At 29.8% G+C, this 18,168-nt stretch overlaps 1 pseudogene; it reads right to left on the bottom strand.

Annotated features, from left to right (window-relative positions):
• Positions 1–4,554: 4,554 nt before the first annotated feature.
• Positions 4,555–6,865, bottom strand: LOC124832363 (9-cis-epoxycarotenoid dioxygenase NCED2, chloroplastic pseudogene; annotated as a pseudogene).
• Between the last annotated feature and the right edge of the window lie 11,303 nt (positions 6,866–18,168).

The raw sequence follows: 18,168 nt of genomic DNA, 5'->3' as shown, positions 1-18,168 counted from the left end.
TGGCGAGTATGAAGAACAACAATTGAAGAAATGCAAGTATCCCAGACATTCAGGAGCAACAAAGACACACAGGAAAATGTACACCGAAACAAAATTGATATTTAATTATGACAATTAAATTATTTGTTAAGACAAGTTGTTAGTATTGAAAATTTATTTTTAATTTTAAGATCGAATATATTGTATAATAGCAATGTCTTAGTATTAAGACTGAGTATTTTAAATTTAAGACATTCGCTAATACTCTTACATTGAATTAAAGATGCTATTAAATACAAACAAAAGTTTATTTCAAGAGAAGATATTATTCATTTTCTCTAAAATTATACTGAATGATAATAACATTTCATATACTTTAAAATTCCTGCTTAGCTCTTATGTTTTCGAAAAATCACATTTACCTTATATTTTTTTAAAATAAACATTCACTTTCTTCATGATTTTAAACATCTTATGTTTTTTTTTTTATAAAAGGACATTGACATTTTATTTATAGGAAAAATATTTTCTTAATTTTTTATATAAAAAATTCTTTAACTTTTGTATTTTGAAATTTCAATTTGTAATTTTTATAATGTTTATTTAAGTTATAGTCAATTTTTCTCCAAATCTCACTGTGAGATTTATTGTTCTTTTTTTTATCTTGAGAAATAGGTAAATGAATAATGATTAAAGTTATATTCTTTATTCACATATAAAGAAAAGGAAAAAATCATTTAAATTATTTTATAACGTATTGAGAGCAAAATAATTTTATGTTTAGATTATACATTAAACTTATTCTTAATTTAAATATATTATTTCGTTCTTTTTAAAATTATTAATCAAAACCATATCCTATGCAAACATAATTTTACCTAAAATAAAAAAAACTATCCCAAATGTTAACTTTTGTTAATGGAGATTCAATCCTACTACTTATAACTTGTCTTCCATTTTATCTAAACCATCATAAAAGAGATAAATATTGATTTAAAATTCAGAATAGATTTAAATATTATATATATATATATATATATATATATATATATATATATATATATATATATATAAATAAGACAATATATGTAAAATTAGTTTAATTACTTAAAATAAAATTTAAAGGCATATATTAATAAAGAAAATTAAACTGGTCCAAAATACTAAGAGAGAAACTGTTATTATTATTTGCTTAACAAGTTATGATTTCTAAAAAAAATCCATGAGTTGACCTTAACCCATAGAGCTTTTGATATTTTGGTCGTATGGGTTTTTTTTATGAGGATGTTTTGATCCTGTGAGTCTTTTTGATCCCAAACTATATAAGAAAAGCCAAATTGGCACATTTATATGTGATATGTGATCTCTTAATTATATATCATATTATAATCATAAATTACTTTGACATTAATATCACAAACATTTAACTCGAAAGAAAACCCATAAGTTGAATTAGAATAACAAATTTATATTTTCAAATTACATTTCACTAAAGCCTTATTCTTTTGAGTGGATTTGAGGGAATGGATCTGAGGGGATTTGAGAGGATTTGAAGATAATTTTTTTTGTCGTTTTTTTGAGCGAATTTGGAGGTAAATGAGAGTGAATTTGAAAATAAAATTTGTGAGAATTAGTATAGAATTGTATTGACGTGACAAATTAAAAAAAATATTTTTAAATTCACTCTTATTTACCTTCAAATTCGCTCAAAAAAAACGACAAAAAAAAATTATCTTCAAATCCTCTCAAATTCCCTCAAATCCACTCCCTCAAATTCACTAAAAAAAAACAAGCCCTAAGTTGTCTCATACAACAAACCTATACCATACAAACACATCCACTTATGTAACATGTCCCTACGACTTCCCAACCAATTATTTTTCATATTATAGTTTGACATTCACAACTCAAAAAAAATAATACATAATCTAACTATCTCAACCTCAAAAATAATTATATCCAAAACATATAGCATGCATATCACTAACTTAGCATCATATATTCATATTCATATACATTTCAAATCAAATAAAATAATAATATTCATCACATTATAATAATATTCAAGTATAATATATTGATAAAATATAAAAATTTGGTGAAATATAAAATACTTTACCACTTAAAAACATTTAAATCACATGTTTTTGTTTTTAAAGTTTACAAACATGTCTCCTCAACTAGTAGTTTGTTTCCTTACCAAATTAAGTTTATGTCCAATCACTAGTCTACTTACTCAACCAAAGATTTTTTTATCAAACAATTAAATCTCTCATATTCTCGATTAAATAAATTTCGTTCAATGAGAACATAGTTCCCTAATAAGTAAATCTCTCGAGTGCTTAATGAGAATTTGGTTTTCAAATAACTATTTATAAAAAGATTTTGAAAAATTTCATATTGTAAAAATTTGGTCAAAAATTTGTTTTACTTCATTTTTTCATTCATATGATTGAGCAATCTTTTTTTAGGTAAGAATTATTTTGACCCAATTGCAACATTCTACATCTTTTAACTACTAAGCATACAACGTATTTGCTGAGAATTTTGTTCACACAAACTTAGAATTTTGCTTAAACAAACTATATAATTTATCATATCCATCACTTCAATTACATTTCATCTATAAAATACATTACTAAACAGTGAAAGTGTACAAAGAACATTAACCCTATTGTAAATAGAATTATTGTAATAAATATCTCAAAATAAACAAACTTCGAATGTTATGAAGTGTTTTATTATATCCCATGATAGATACCAAAATGTTTATCCTAATTTTGAGAATAGACCTAGTTTAGAAACATTTAAATGTATTTACGATGTTTAATGATGTGTAAAAGTTTATTTATAAAGAGGAAAACACTTATCTCCACTTTATTTGCTTAGAAGTAATTAAGTAATGATATTGTTATTGGAGTTTCTTATTTGAAGTGTCTAATCTCAAATATTATATTACTAACTTTTTGTATATAGAGACTGCAATCTGATTTCCCATACCATACCAATATGTATCAGTCATAAAAAAATTAAAAACACTTTGAACCACTTATCTAAAATGTTATCAAAACTATAACTAATTTATCTTACTTTTATAACATTTTCATTAACCTTAAACCCCAACTTCACTAACCTCACAAAAAATATTAAACATGTATATAAGATATTTTGGTAATCAATTAAACATTATACTAATAGAGATTTACTTTTCCTCCATAAACATCATATGCAAAGCCTTAACGTATGTATCACATCCTATAAACCAATTCGAGAAAAAAAAAACTTACTCAAAAACTACTTCTGTTTGATAAAAAGTATTCTACTATCCAATATTATCTCTAAGGTGAATTCATATATAAAATAAAATGAATAATTATTTAAAACATATAGAGAAAAGACAAAATATAAATTTTTAAAAAGATTATATGACCAACTATTTGAATAATAATATTTTTTATTTATACTAAATTTATCTGAAATAATAAAATATTTATGTTTCATCTCATTTAAAACAATTATACGTATCCTCAAACAAATTAATTTGGTTCTTACATTTTCATTTTAAAATTTTACTTTCATTTTATTTATCTATTTTTTAGTATTATATGTAAGTTAAAATATATTTTTTAAAATATATTATTTAAAAAATTAATTTAATGCATTAATAATAAAAAAATATTATTCTTATAACAAAAAGAATTACCATTATTCATATTTTTATATTTTAATAGTAATGAAATAACAGAAGATAAAAGAGACAAAAAAAAAATCAACAAATACACTCATCTTAAATCAATCCACCAAATGCCAGTCCGGTAATAATTTGTAATTGTTTTTCAGGACTTAGATGTATCCTAACATATATGGAAGTTATCATTCTTGGCTCTCAAGCATAGAGAGGTCTCATTCTGTGGGACACTACACTTTGACCTTCTGCTTCTTTCTTTGGATTTTCATCTTATCAATGTTAGTTTATCCATATGATTAATCAGTACTTCACTGTCATATTAAAACCAATGCCATACATATTTTTTGATACACTATGCACAAAAAGTTTAAGTTACTACTGTACGATCAAAATAGTTCAGTTGATTGTGAAAGGTTGCATTTTTATTTATAAGATATAAAGATAATAATAAAATAACAAAAATAATATCTAATCTATCTATTAATTATAAATCAGATTTCGGTTCAATTTTTGGATCCAATATTCAAAGTTGGCTTTCAAAGGTCTACAGACGATTCATAGATATGTTAGCAAGATTGCTCATCGGCCCAACAACAATGCGTGCTTTCATTTTTCTTTTTAATCTTTTTTTCTCATACTCGTATTCTCGGTCAGATCATTAATCAAAATTAAGACAAATACACTAAGGTGGATTATATCCTGAAGATTAATAATAAGATGATGACACACATTATAAGACTAAAATAATTATAAAAAAAAAATTGTATTTTTCTTGATTGAGTTTCCTGAGATAAGATGAGATGGTGTGTGGTAACGTGAATGGTGAGCAGTTGGTGGAAAGAAACTTGCTTATCAGAGCAACATGTGAATGCCGACAACACTTTCACAGATGAATAGAAAAAGAGAGTGAGAAAAACAGGAGTGATGATACACTTGCCAAACCGAACCAATACGTAACAAAAAGTGAATTCATCAAAATAAAATAAATGTATATTAAAAAAAAAAAAAAACAGAAAACAGCTGAGCTCCATGTATGGTAGATGCATAGTCCACCCAGAACTACAAGCTGATTCCAGAAAAAGCTTATGTATTTATTTAGCAATGACTCACTAGAAAGATAAAAGAGGAGAATCATAATCTATGTTGTGGAGAACCTGGGAGGGACCTGTCTGTCTCGGTATACGCAACCCAATAAAATAGTACACATGTGCCACATGCAGCAGCACTGGGTCACTGCAATGGTGATTAATCAGTGCTCTGTGAGGCCAGATCCTTAGCCTCCACAAAGGTCCCATGAAACCCATAGGGCACTCGGGTTGGCAGAATCACAGTAGCCTCCAACTTCAAGTCCACGCCATTCAAAATCTGCAACTCAGACTGCCATCTCATCTCATCATGCACAAAAGCCATAACGTACCCTTCATCTTCGTCTCCTCCGTCGCCTGTGGGCAAAAAGAATGGCTCTCCACCAAACCTTCTCTCTCCGTATTCGTGTTTCATCACCTCTCCACTCACCAGGTTCACCTTTGCCAAACCAGATACCTTTGGCCACGGTTCGGCAATAGCCATGTACGCGAACCGGGTTTTCCTCCCCAGTCGCTTCCGGTTTACCATCCCAATTTCCAGGTTCATGTTGGGAACCAGAACTCTGCGCCTCGAGGATCCTGTTCTCAGATTCAGTCTTATTTCTGTTAAGATGGTCCTCAGATTTTCCTCGCTATCATTGAAGACGGAATCCGGGGGCGTCATGCATGACCCGATTATCACCACCTCCTCTGTGTCGCGTTCCTCCCACGCATTGACGAGGTGGAAGCAGAACGTATCCGGCGACTCCACCCACAAGATGCTCGACTCGTCTGTGGCGTGCTTAGGGAGGACGCCGAACCGCGATGTCTTCTTGCCGTCGTACATCACCGGTGAACCTCCATTTAACATTTGGCTCAGTTTGAAAACCACCTGTTGGTCGGGGATTACCGCGAAATTCTCCGTGATCGCAAAGTCGTGCGTCATCGTCGGAATGTCGAGCCGGATTTCGACGTCTGGTGACTTCACCTCCTTCGGCGAGAAATTAAAGTACCTGAGGCAGGGACTGGTAATGTCGTAGCTCAGAGAGAAAAGCTCTCCGGAGATAGGATCAATCTTAGGGTGCGCGATCATAGAGGAATCCAGTTGGTCGTGGAAGCTGTAACGACCGACTGTTTGGAGGTCACCGGAAGCGGTAACTCGAAGCTCGTAGGGGAGATCGTCTTCGGACATGGCGAGGAGTTTTCCGTTGAAGAAAACGAGGCCAGCGTTAGCGGCGCCGGCGCCACGGCGGTGGTCGACGATGCCACAAAGACCTCGAGCGTAGAAGAGAAGAAGCCTGGCGATGCCCGAAATGCCATGGAGTTGGCCGATTGCTTTGGGGAACACTGGTTTTCCCAGTTGGTGCTCTTGCATGAGTCTCTGCGTTTGGGTGAAGCGGCATGCGTAGCTTGCAGTGCCGTCATTGATTTTAACGGCGTGGACCATGCCGTCGCCGTCGAAGAGGTGGTGTCCGGACTTGGGCTGGAACAATGGGTTGGCGCCGTTACGAAGATAGACCCCATTAATTTCCTCGGGGATTGTGCCGATTACGGGTAAGGAATGTTGGACAGGGTGTTCAGGGACGGGGGCGTAGTTTCCGGCGAGTTGGACGCGTGGGTCCGTGGTTTTGGAGAGAGGTTGTCGAAGCTCGCGTGCAAGCAACGCGCTCTCGAATATGTCTAGGGCCATTGCTGCGGCTTTTTGGAATGGGTTCAACTGAATCCTTTTGGGAGAGTCTGTCGTCAACGCAGGGGTGGTGGGTTCTTGGGTAATTTGAGATTTATCTCGGGGTTGTTTTGGGAAATTGATGACTGAGGGAGATTGTAGAGCACAATCTACCACCTTTCTAATGGGCTTCTTCTGAATCCTTGTGGTGCAGCCCAAATCTGTTAATGATGAAGAGTACGAGGAGAGTGGATGTTTGGCACAAGAGGAAGAGTTCAGTGTGATCATCATCATGACGATGACGATGACGATGACGCTGATGGAGATTGTGGCGTGTTTCAAGGAAAAATAATGAAAGAGACTGAAAGTAAGAAGGAATTTTAGGGAAGAAGGGTGGGGAAATTGCATACATATATAGAGAGAATGTCGAAGAGAGATAACAAAAAGAAAACAACTAATTTTATTTTAAGGTCTGCTGTCTTATAAAGAAAATAAAATAAAATAAATTATCACTTTCAAAATTAATACATTAATTAAATATTTATATAGGTAAGTTTTTATTTCTAAATGATTAAATAAATTTTTGTACTTCAAAATAATCATCATATACGTTATTTTAATACTATATTTATAATATTTAACGTTTGTGTCGGGGCAGGGTAATTCTGCTTGGGATTGCTTCCAGCCATCCGCTCCAACAAGAACAGTCCTCAATGCAGGACAATTTGAATTTTACTTCTACAGTTTTTGTCTTTTCTTAATTATGGAATATCTATAACTATTAATTATGTCATTAATGCGTTAAATATATATTTTTATTATTTTAGCTTTATCAAATTTAGATAAAAATAAATAAAAAGGTTAAACAATTTTATTGGTCTCCATTTTGTACAAAATTTCAAATCAGTCTTTGTATTTTTATTTATTTTAATTTAGTGTTTAATTTAAAAAAAAAATTGATACAATCATATCTTTATCGTTAAATTCATTACAATGACCTTTGAAGATTATGAGATGAACAACGTCACATTTGATTTTGAAACATTGTGCAGCACACATGTTAATAGATGTTTTTCAACGAGTCAAATAATTCTCCTATTTCATTAAAGTCTTAAATTTCTTCAACGTTCTTCGATATGTTATTTTTTTTTTATTTCATGTTATTTGGTTCTATTATATGATTATAATTAATAAAAAATTACTTTTATGATTATTATTTTATGTGACTTTTTTACACCTATGAATTTTAATAATAATTTTTATTTTAATAGTTATGATATTAATTATTTTTTTATTTATGATTTCTTTTTTATAAAAAAATTTGCACTCGTACACGCATACATATAATCTGGCACTAGATAGTAATTTTGTTTATTAATATTAGATTTCACTAGATAGTATTAGTAAAATATATTTATAAACCCTTTTTTTTTTTTACTTAAAAGCAGGTCATCGTGGAGTAAAAATAAAACACAAAGTATAAGAAAAATTAAAAAAACATAAAGGTTTATTTAAAGGCAGGTCATATAGAAGGAATAAAACATGAAGTATAAGGAGAATCAAAATAATAAAGGAAGATATTAAAGGAGGAAATTTGTTTAAGTTAAAATGGGACAGCCTGTCAAAAAGAATAAATATTAAGAATAAGGAAATTGAAAATAAAATCAATTCATTAAATGAGCATAAATCATAGTGTGCAAATTGAAGACAAAAACATATTATTTACTATATGTATTAAGCCATATATTAAATGCATTTAATATATGTATGCATAAAGTTAATATTAATTATTATTTAATGTTTAATTAGTGCTCTTTCAGAATTTTCTTTGTGTGAAATTTGTAACCGTAAGGATTTGATTATAGAGAAAAGTATAGTAAATATATATAGATGAAAAATAAATAAATTTCTCTCGTGTTTATGTATATAAAAAGACTTAATTAAAGGTCAATTTTTGTTTTAAATTTGAGTATTTTCGATTATTTTTTTAATTTTGTTTATTGAGTATTCAATTTTTTTATTTGATTTTCTCTTTGTTAACTTTTTTTTTTCATTAAATAGGTTAGTGGATGGTATCTTGTTTTGTAGTCTTGTTTAGTTGTTTTTACATGTTAGCCATGTGAGACATTTTAGTTAATATAAAACAATATTGTGGTTAAGGTGAAAAAACTATTGGTTGGTATTGTTTTTTATTAAAAATGTGTTAAAATAAGTGTAGTTTTCGTGGATATTTCTTTTGTCGCACGTTAGGTGATGACAAGGAAGACATTTGAGATAATTAAAAATATTTAATAAATATTCAAATAAAAATAATCAAATTTATTGTTGGGCACAATCTTTATGTATGTTTTGAAACAAATTTAATTGAAGTTCTCATAATAATTTGTTGGGAATCCAAGTGTGAGTCCAAGTCTCACATTGAATAAAAATAAGAAAGTAGAACACTATATAAAGGTGAATGACCCATTAATCCATTGTTGTGAACCCTCCTTAATAGACAGTGTTATCAGAGTCGATGGTTTGTCTTGGTGACTGGCTCAAATGAGTATAATGGTCCCTATATCGAAAGCCTTCCTAGCAAAGGGTTACTAGTGGTTGTAGTTGGTTGGAAATGCTTCCGCTAAAGACCCATTGCCTTAAGATTTTTGGTAGAGAGTGGTATCAATCCCTTATATGGTTGGACTCAGATCTCATTGGTGTTTGTATTTTCTCGGTGAACCCCTCCTTAATAGACCTAACAACTTGGTGGGTTGATTATAAATGTACAATTCATGTTTTTAGTATGATGTATAAAATCCTTTCAACTAAACCATAAACCTAAATGTGAAATTTGTCTTCATGGGAAATAGAATGAAGGTTCCAGTGGAAGCTACCAGGACTTATATCGCACAATCTTTGATATTGGATTTCATTTAGACTTGACTAATACTTTTTATGCACCTATTATTTCTAGGGATTTAGTTTCTTTGTCGAAACTTGATGTCTTGAATTTTTTATAAGTTTAGGAATTTTACGGTGATTTATGTGAATTGAATTTTGGCAATTTATATGTTGAAATTTTTATGACCTTGCATCATGTTTTGCTTTTACTTGTGTGCATAAACATTTGGGACTCATTTTCAAAGAAGGTGTGACGTCCTAATTTATTTTTTCTTCATTTATCTTAGAAAATTATAACATCTTCATTATTTATCAAAATATTTCACAACATTTTTTTTATTTCCATAAAGTTGGTATTTTACATATATGCATACCATAATTATACATAATAGACTTATAATACATATATCATAATCTTTCAAGAATTTCATTCATCTTGTTTGTCACATATTTAACTTGTTTTGATCAAACAAACATTTGAGACTCTTATCATCATAGACATAATGTTTCCATATTTTAAGTGCAAAAACAATGGCAGATAGTTCTAAATTATGGTCTGGATCATTTTTCTCATGTGTTCTTAGATGCTTAGAAGCATATGCAACTATCTTTCTATCTTGTATAAGAACACATCCTATCCAATTTTCAAAGCATCACAAAATGTCCATTAGGATCAAGTAAAGTTAAAATAAGAGAAGTGGTTAATCTTTTATTGAGTTCTTGATAACTATTTTCACAGTTTTCTATCCATACAAAAGTTTGACCCTTTTTAGTGAGTTGAGTTAAAGGCATCACTATTTTAGAAAATCAATTTTCTGAAATATCCTACAAAACCAAGGAAACCATGAATATGAATCAAGGTTTTTAGTCGTTCCCATTGTAAAATTGATTCTACTTTGGTTGGATTTACCAACACTCCTTTAGAAATTACATGTTCTGAGAATTTCACTTCTTCTAACCAAATATAGCACTTAGACAATTTAGCATACAATTGTTTATCTTTCAAAATCTATAAGACATTAGAAGGTGTTCCTCATGCTTTTCAAGAGTCTTAGAATAAATAAGAGTGTCATTTGTAAAAACAACTACAAAATAATATAAAAATGGACGAAAAATCTTATTTATATAATCCATAAATACTGCAGGAGCATCAGTAACACCAAAAGACATTGATACTCATAATGACCATACCTAGTTCTAAATGCAGATTTTTTGTATGTCTTCTGCTTTTACACTAATATGAAGATATTCTAACCTCAAATCTAATTTTGAAAATATAGAGGCTCCTTTCAATTAGTCCATTAAATAATCTATTTTTGGAAGAGGGTGTTTATTCTTTATGCTAAATTTATTTAACTAAACGTAATCTACACATAACCTAAAACTTCCATCTTCTTTTTAAACTAACAAAATTGGTGTTCCCCAAGGTGACACACTAGGATGAATGAACTGTTTTTCAATTAACTCTTTCAATTGTTTCTTTAGTTCATCTAATTCAAAGGGTGACGTCCTATATGGTGCTATAAAGACTAGTCCATTTTCAGGCATTAAATCTATGGAAAATTTAATTTCTTTATTAGGTGGTAAACCAAGAGTATCATTGAGAAAAACTTCAGGAAAATTTTGAACAACTGTTATAGTTTTTAAATCAACTTCCTCTTTTATTTTCATAAAAGATAATAACAAATATTCTTGAATTTCATTCCTGAAGGGCTTACTTACTAAGTCGACAGGTGATTTTAAAAGATTTTCAGAGTTTGGAAATATTACTGATTTCTCGACACAACTCAAAAGGACTTGATTGAAAGATACCAGTTCATACCTAAGATCAAGTCTAATTGAGACAAAGGTAGACAAACTAAATTTACAAGGAATTTTCTATTTTGAATAAATAAAGGACAATTTAAACAAACTTTACTAGTAATTACAGATTTACTTATGGGAGATGAAACAACTAACATAGTGTCTAGAAAAGAGGTCGACAAGTTAAGGTATTGAATGTAATTGTTGGAAAGGAATGAGTCTGTTGCACCTAAGTCATACATTACATTTAAAGTTTTTCCTTTAATAAAACACATACCTTAAATTAGATAATGGGTTTTCAGTATCTCTAGCTCCAATCATAGCATAAACTCTTCTTGTTGTGGTAGGTCTTGCCTTGGTGCAACAAGATTAAAATATGACTTATGTTATCCACACTCAGAGAATATGTTACTAGGTTTTCCATACTTGAAATAAGATGACAATCTTTAGTATAATGACCTTGTTCGTATTTAAAGCATTTAATATTATTATTCACATGTTTACTATAATTTCATATTTGGTTGGGTTGAAACCTCACTTGGAAGCAATTACAAGATTTTCTCTCATGTTTTCTTTTTTACTTATTTGAGGTCCAAAAATGTCTTTCATTTATTTTGGTTGTTTTCAAATTCTTCCAAAAGTCTACATTTGTGAATAAGCATAGGCAAATAAAAAATTTATAGTATTTCTACTGCTTTTCTCAATTCAATACTAAGTACATTTTTAAATTTTATACACTTCATCCTCTTCTCTACTTGTATATATATAGTCACGGTTACTTAGTTATATATATATATATATATACACGAAAATAATAATAGTATTACTATTAAAATAGATAATAGAATAATATAAGTATATTTCAAATAATAAATTAGTTATGGATTTTTTATCTATAACAACTATAAATATATCTGTACGAAATAATATAATATAATATAATATATATATATATATATATATATATATATGAAAAAAGAATCTCGTTTATCATATATAAATGATATTGTATTGTAAAACTTTGGGTGTTACCAAAGGAATAGAAAGATTAATAATGAATGAAATTATTTCGAATTTATATTTTATTTATCTAAACGTACGTGCTGCATAAAAGGAAAACAAACAAAAACACACAAAGAAATAAACCATAATAAGTAATTAGTTTCTTGAAATTATATACATTGTGTACCAGAGAGTGTCGGGCGCCGTACAAAGGACGCCCGAAATACCGAGACCCGAAATACCGGGCGCCGTACGAAGGGCGCCGAAGGGCCAGGCGCCGTACGAAGGGCGCCGAAGTGCCAGGCGCCGTACGAAGGGCGCCGAAGGGCCAGGCGCCGTACGAAGGGCGCCGAAGTGCCAGGCGCCGTACGAAGGACGCCCGAAATACCGGGCGCCGTACGAAGGACGCCCAAAGTGCCGGGTGCTGTACAAAAGGCGCTCCTCAGAAAGGCCGCCCGCTCAGCTCGGCGCCCACGCCACACCCGGAGGGATAAATGCTCGACCACCCAAGTAGGCACGGATTGAACCTAGACTCCGTACAAACTCTCCTATACCAGCAGGTGCTGGGCGCCACGAACAAGGCCGTCCGCCGATCTCGATGCCTACGTCGACCGAATGGGCGGAACCTCTGTTTGTAAGAAAAACTTTGAAGAACTCACTTGGAATTCCATCACCACAAGATAGACCCGCACTCTCTATACTCAGTGTTCTACAAGAAAATGCCGAGACGAAAACGTCTGGCACCAGGGAGAGCCGGACGACCTCGTAGAGGGCCGTCCGCCCAATTTAGTGCCCGAGTCATCCATAGGTAAGGCGGACGCCCGTAGCGATTGGGCGGACGCCCGTTTCACCGGGGCGGACGCCCACATCATGATGACCGGCCCAACCACTGATCACTACGACCTAAGCAAATTAACCTGGTTTAGAGGTAAGTAAAAATTAGAAGCTATTGGGCTGATTGGGCCGTAATTAACTTTTCACTAATCCCAAGCCCATAGCGAAAACTATAAATACAGGTTCATGGTGAGTGGTAGATAGGTTACATTGAATGCACATTTATTGCTATCCTTGAGAAAAGCCATTGCTCTGAAACTGACTTTGGCATCGGAGAATCTTTTGCAGGTCTCCACCCCTCAGGATTGAGAGAAAGAACTGAGAATCAGGACAGAAGACCAGCTACCAGGATAAGTGGACCGGAAGACGTGGAGGTTTAGAACTGCACGGCCCTACACATCCGAAACACATTGATATACTCAAACTTTTAATGTAAATTCTTGTAGAACATAGAACATATATTTTGGTGATGTTCGATTGAAAACTTTACAGAAAAAAGTTTAAAATAATTTCAGGTGAGTACAAAATCTTTAAAGAATTTATTAGAAAATTGTTTTAAACCTAATTCAACTCCACAAAACCGGCGTGTACGCTGAGGTTTGCACCCCATTTATATATTATTTTATATTAAAAAGTGATTTTAAGTCTAACTCAACCCACAAAACTGGATAAGGTTTGCACCCCACTTATATATTATTTCAATATATATATATATATATATTTACAAATAAAAGTTTGGAAAAATTTAACTCTTTCTTGTTCTTAAAACATATGACACTTTATATATTTAAATAATAATAAAATTATACCTTTTAATCAACATTAGTAAATTAATATTTTTTATAGCATTTGAGTGTTATTATAATTACATTTAATTAAATTATTATAATAATTATTTTTACATTTTCATTTAATTCAGTTATCATTAATGATGAATATCTGAATTGTCATTAATTGTCATTATAATTGTATTTAATTAGTTATAATTATTATGTTTAAATAAATTGTTTATTTTTTATACAAGTTAAAATAAAAAATGCAATATCCCATTTTAGTAGAATAAAACTATCAAAATAAAATATTATACAGATAATAATTTATCAAAAAATACATACTATCGATGAAAAAGATCTTACACGTGGAGAACAAAATTCTATCTATGTTCCAGGAAAACATCATCACCCTACTTACATCTACTAGATGATCATAACTAAGAAGAGAATCAATAAAACATACAAACAAAGACAAAAGTAAGGGTAAACTACATATTAAAACAATTCATACAATACACTGATATATCAAACATCATAATTAAATCACATATAACAATTAAATCAAACATCCTAAATATGTCAAGACTTATATTGGACTGTCCGGACCTAGAATGAATGTTGAGCTATGGCGAGTTGTGCACTTGTGGTGGCTTCTACTACTTTGCAAAACCATTACCAATAGGTTTCACCCTACCACACTCACAAGGTTAGTGTGTTCCATGCGTTGGATCATACTGGAAGCATCCAAGATTAAGACCTCATGCTATTCTCACCACATGTTTTAATCCTCTTTATTTGAGAATGAATGATCATTAGAGTGTTTGGATAACCCCAAAAACTGAGCTCCCTGCATTCAGAATAATGATACTTGAAATCACACTAATAAGTTCCACCTTTGAAACTTATATCACTACTTTGAAACCATCAATAAGAATTCCACCTTAGAAATTATTTTCAAACGACACTTTAATTCAATCATAAACTCATCCATAACTCATTTTAACCTTTCATATATTACACCAAACACATATTATTAAATCATCAATATAATAATTATTCACAAAAACATAAAAGAAAGAAACTCAAAAACTCACCGTAGAAAATTACCCCTCAGCCTAAAAAAACTACCCCCTAGTGTCAGAACGCTACCCCTCAATGCTAGAAACTACCGCTCAGCGCCAAAGCCACTGGAATGTGGCACTCAACGCTAGAAAACTATCCATTAGCGCCATATCAGTTGACAACACATTGAGTTTATGACTTTGATGAATCTAAGACTTATCCAATTGATCAAAAGGGTTTATTACACACTAGAATTGATATGAAAACACATTTATAACTAAAGCAAAGTACCTCTTTGATTATTAGACCCAAACTAGGTGCATTAAATCCATATGACAACATCAAAAGTATCCAAACTCAAATATACACTTTTTAATTCAAAAGTCTGCAAACTAAAATCATGGACAAGTCATAATACACTAAAGAACACTCCCTAACACCTCAGTTTTCTCCTAGCTTTACTACTTTCATTTTCCAATACTCAAAACCTAAAAAATGTACTAAGAAACTCAACCTATTAAGCAATTATCACTTCCATGGCAGATTTTTCTGATTTCAACCTTTAGACAAGTCTTAATTGGTTTCATAATAAACTTCCAACTCTCCAAAACAGTTTATACCCCTTACCTCAAAATCTCACTACTCAAAATCCCATTTTTCTTACTAAAAACACTTCAAAACATCAACAATGTATACATATATGTTTTGTATTAGATTTCACTCATTCAACAACTCTAATAGGTCTTAAATAACCCTATGAAAGCCCTGCAATAGTTGCTTCTTTCCCCCATCATCTATTTCTCAAACTCCCCTATCAAAATCTCACATTTGACCTTATAAACTATTAATTTGGTTACTCTTCTCTCCAACCACTTGGAATTCAATTTCAAACAACAAAACAACTTCATCACACACAATCATGACAACAAAAACATTTGTAACACAACATACCAAGCATACAACATCATACAATCATTTATCATCATCTAATCACAAAGAGCATTAACAACAGCATAGCAATTTCATTTAAGTCATTTTATTATTCATAGAAATTCTAAAATTTACCATACAAACACAAACTAAAGAAAGAGTCTAGCTTCCCTTACCTCACAAGGAACCGCCCAACTCTGAAATGCCTTACAGGTTACTTGAAATGCAAGGAATATCTAGAAGGACCTACGAAACATCAAATTGAAAAAGGAAATAGTCACGAGGACTTTAGATTGATAAGGAAACCCAAAGAAAAAGCCAAAGTACATATGCAATGGAACTTCCATGCATGGACTCGATTAAAGAGTGAAGAGCAAAAAAGAGCTGAAACTTACTTGTTCTATTACAAAAACCGATTAGATAAGAAAGTAGACCTTGTTATCATGGTCGATTAGGTACCTAAAGAGATGACTCAAGAGTTAGAACTCTTTAAAGAGAATGCAGAGAACTCTAGAAAAGTGGTTTCTAGAGAGATGATACGTTTTAAAATAATGAAACTCGTTTATAACAAAACTATTTATAATTAAATCATTTAATATTAAAATAATCAATCTGACTATTTTTAAAATACCATCACTTATAAAATACCATGGGTTTTACAAAAAACATTTTAAATGTATAGAATTAAATATACTTTTTCCTCTTTCAATTATTATAAAATATATATATATATATATATATATATATATATATATATATATATATATATATATATATATTATTCTTAACTTTAATTACAAAGTATTTACTTCATGTATGAAAATTAAAAAAAAAACATCATGTTTATATTTTTATAAGTGATAAATGAAGTTTCACATTATATTATAATATAATTTCTTATATTATTGGAAAAATATTTTACATAACTTTTACAAAATGTAAAGATAAAATATTTTATAATTTAATTTAGAGAAAAAATACAAATTTTTATAATAATTTAGGAAAAAAAAATTAACCTTGTCTTTTAACTGTAAAGGACATATATACAAACAATATAATATAATGAAAGTTCGAAGTATACAATATCTAGTATATATTTTATTTTGTTTTGTTTTGTTTTATAATTAATTAAAACATTTTAATAGAAGACTAATAGTAGAATACGTGAAATAAAAAAAAATATAATGATTGAAACCAAAAGAAATACTAAAGAAAATATTTTAGAAATGAAAAATATAATATTTGTAAATAAATAAATAAGTTCACTTACAGAAATTTTAAAATAAATTTTCATCAATGAAGTGAAAAATATTATATAAAATCATATAAACATGCATAAAGTTTTCACTTTATATCTATAGTTTATTTGAACATATATTATTCTATGAAAATTATAATTAAATGAATTGGTTCAACAACTTTTACAACTCTCAACTATAATTTTTTATCTCGGATTAGTGTTTTAGATTTTAAAAACTTTTTTTACTTTAAAATACTCTTAAAAGATGAATCGATAAGTCAGAAAAAAAACAACTGAACAAAAAAAGAACAAAATTATTATTATTTTGTTAAAATAACAATGATATAGTTTGAAAATAAAGATATAAAGAACTATTGAAATCCTATCACTTAATAGATATTATAAAAAGATTTATTATTACTTATGAAAAAAATCTATTAGTAAAATATATTTTATGATGAATTTTACTCACAAATTTTATATATTTTTTTATTAATGATAAACATTTCTATTATAATAGATTCGTTAATAAATTTATTGACAAATTAATTATTTTACTACTAATAAATATTTTCATCAATAATTTTTTATTAGTAAATTCAACTACTCCTAAAAAAAATAGATTTATTAATAAAAGATATCTATGGATAAATGTCAAAATTCGTTAACAATATAAGCTTTTTTTTACGGACTGAAATAAGACTTATAATGAATCAAATTCATTGGTAGCTAAATGAATTATGATAAAATGAACATTAAAATTTTCATATTTAAATTTTGACTATTTAATAATAAAATTTATTGGTAAATATTGGTAATTGAGTTTTATAAAATTCAATAGTAATATTTATCGATAAGTAAATTTTTTTAAATTAATTAGTGGTTGAATTTTTTTAAAATCTTCCCAAAATTTGTTGATGAAGTGAAAGTTTTTTTTTTTCAAATTTATAAAATATCTTATAAATGAATTAGAGATTAATGAGGAAAAAAACGACGAATAGAAAGAAAAAAAAAACTAAATAATTACTGATAATGTTTTTCAAACAAATTTTTAGTCATTATCTTTTTGTGTAAATAATTGTTTTTCTGAGAAAATATCACTCCATAGAATTTTATGCATCCACAAATCTATTTTTTTCTTGTAGTACAAAGGATACTAGTTTTAGAAAATGTCTAATATAATATGTTTTAAGAGTTTTTATTGTGTGAAAAAATTATTTAAAAGTACGAGGTTCTATAGAAAAGTC

The sequence above is a fragment of the Vigna umbellata genome, chromosome 8 (assembly GCF_029865625.1).
Source record: "Vigna umbellata cultivar VRB3 chromosome 8, Vumbellata_1.0, whole genome shotgun sequence".
Classification (NCBI taxonomy): domain Eukaryota; kingdom Viridiplantae; phylum Streptophyta; class Magnoliopsida; order Fabales; family Fabaceae; genus Vigna; species Vigna umbellata.
This window is presented reverse-complemented; position numbering and strand designations above follow the sequence as displayed.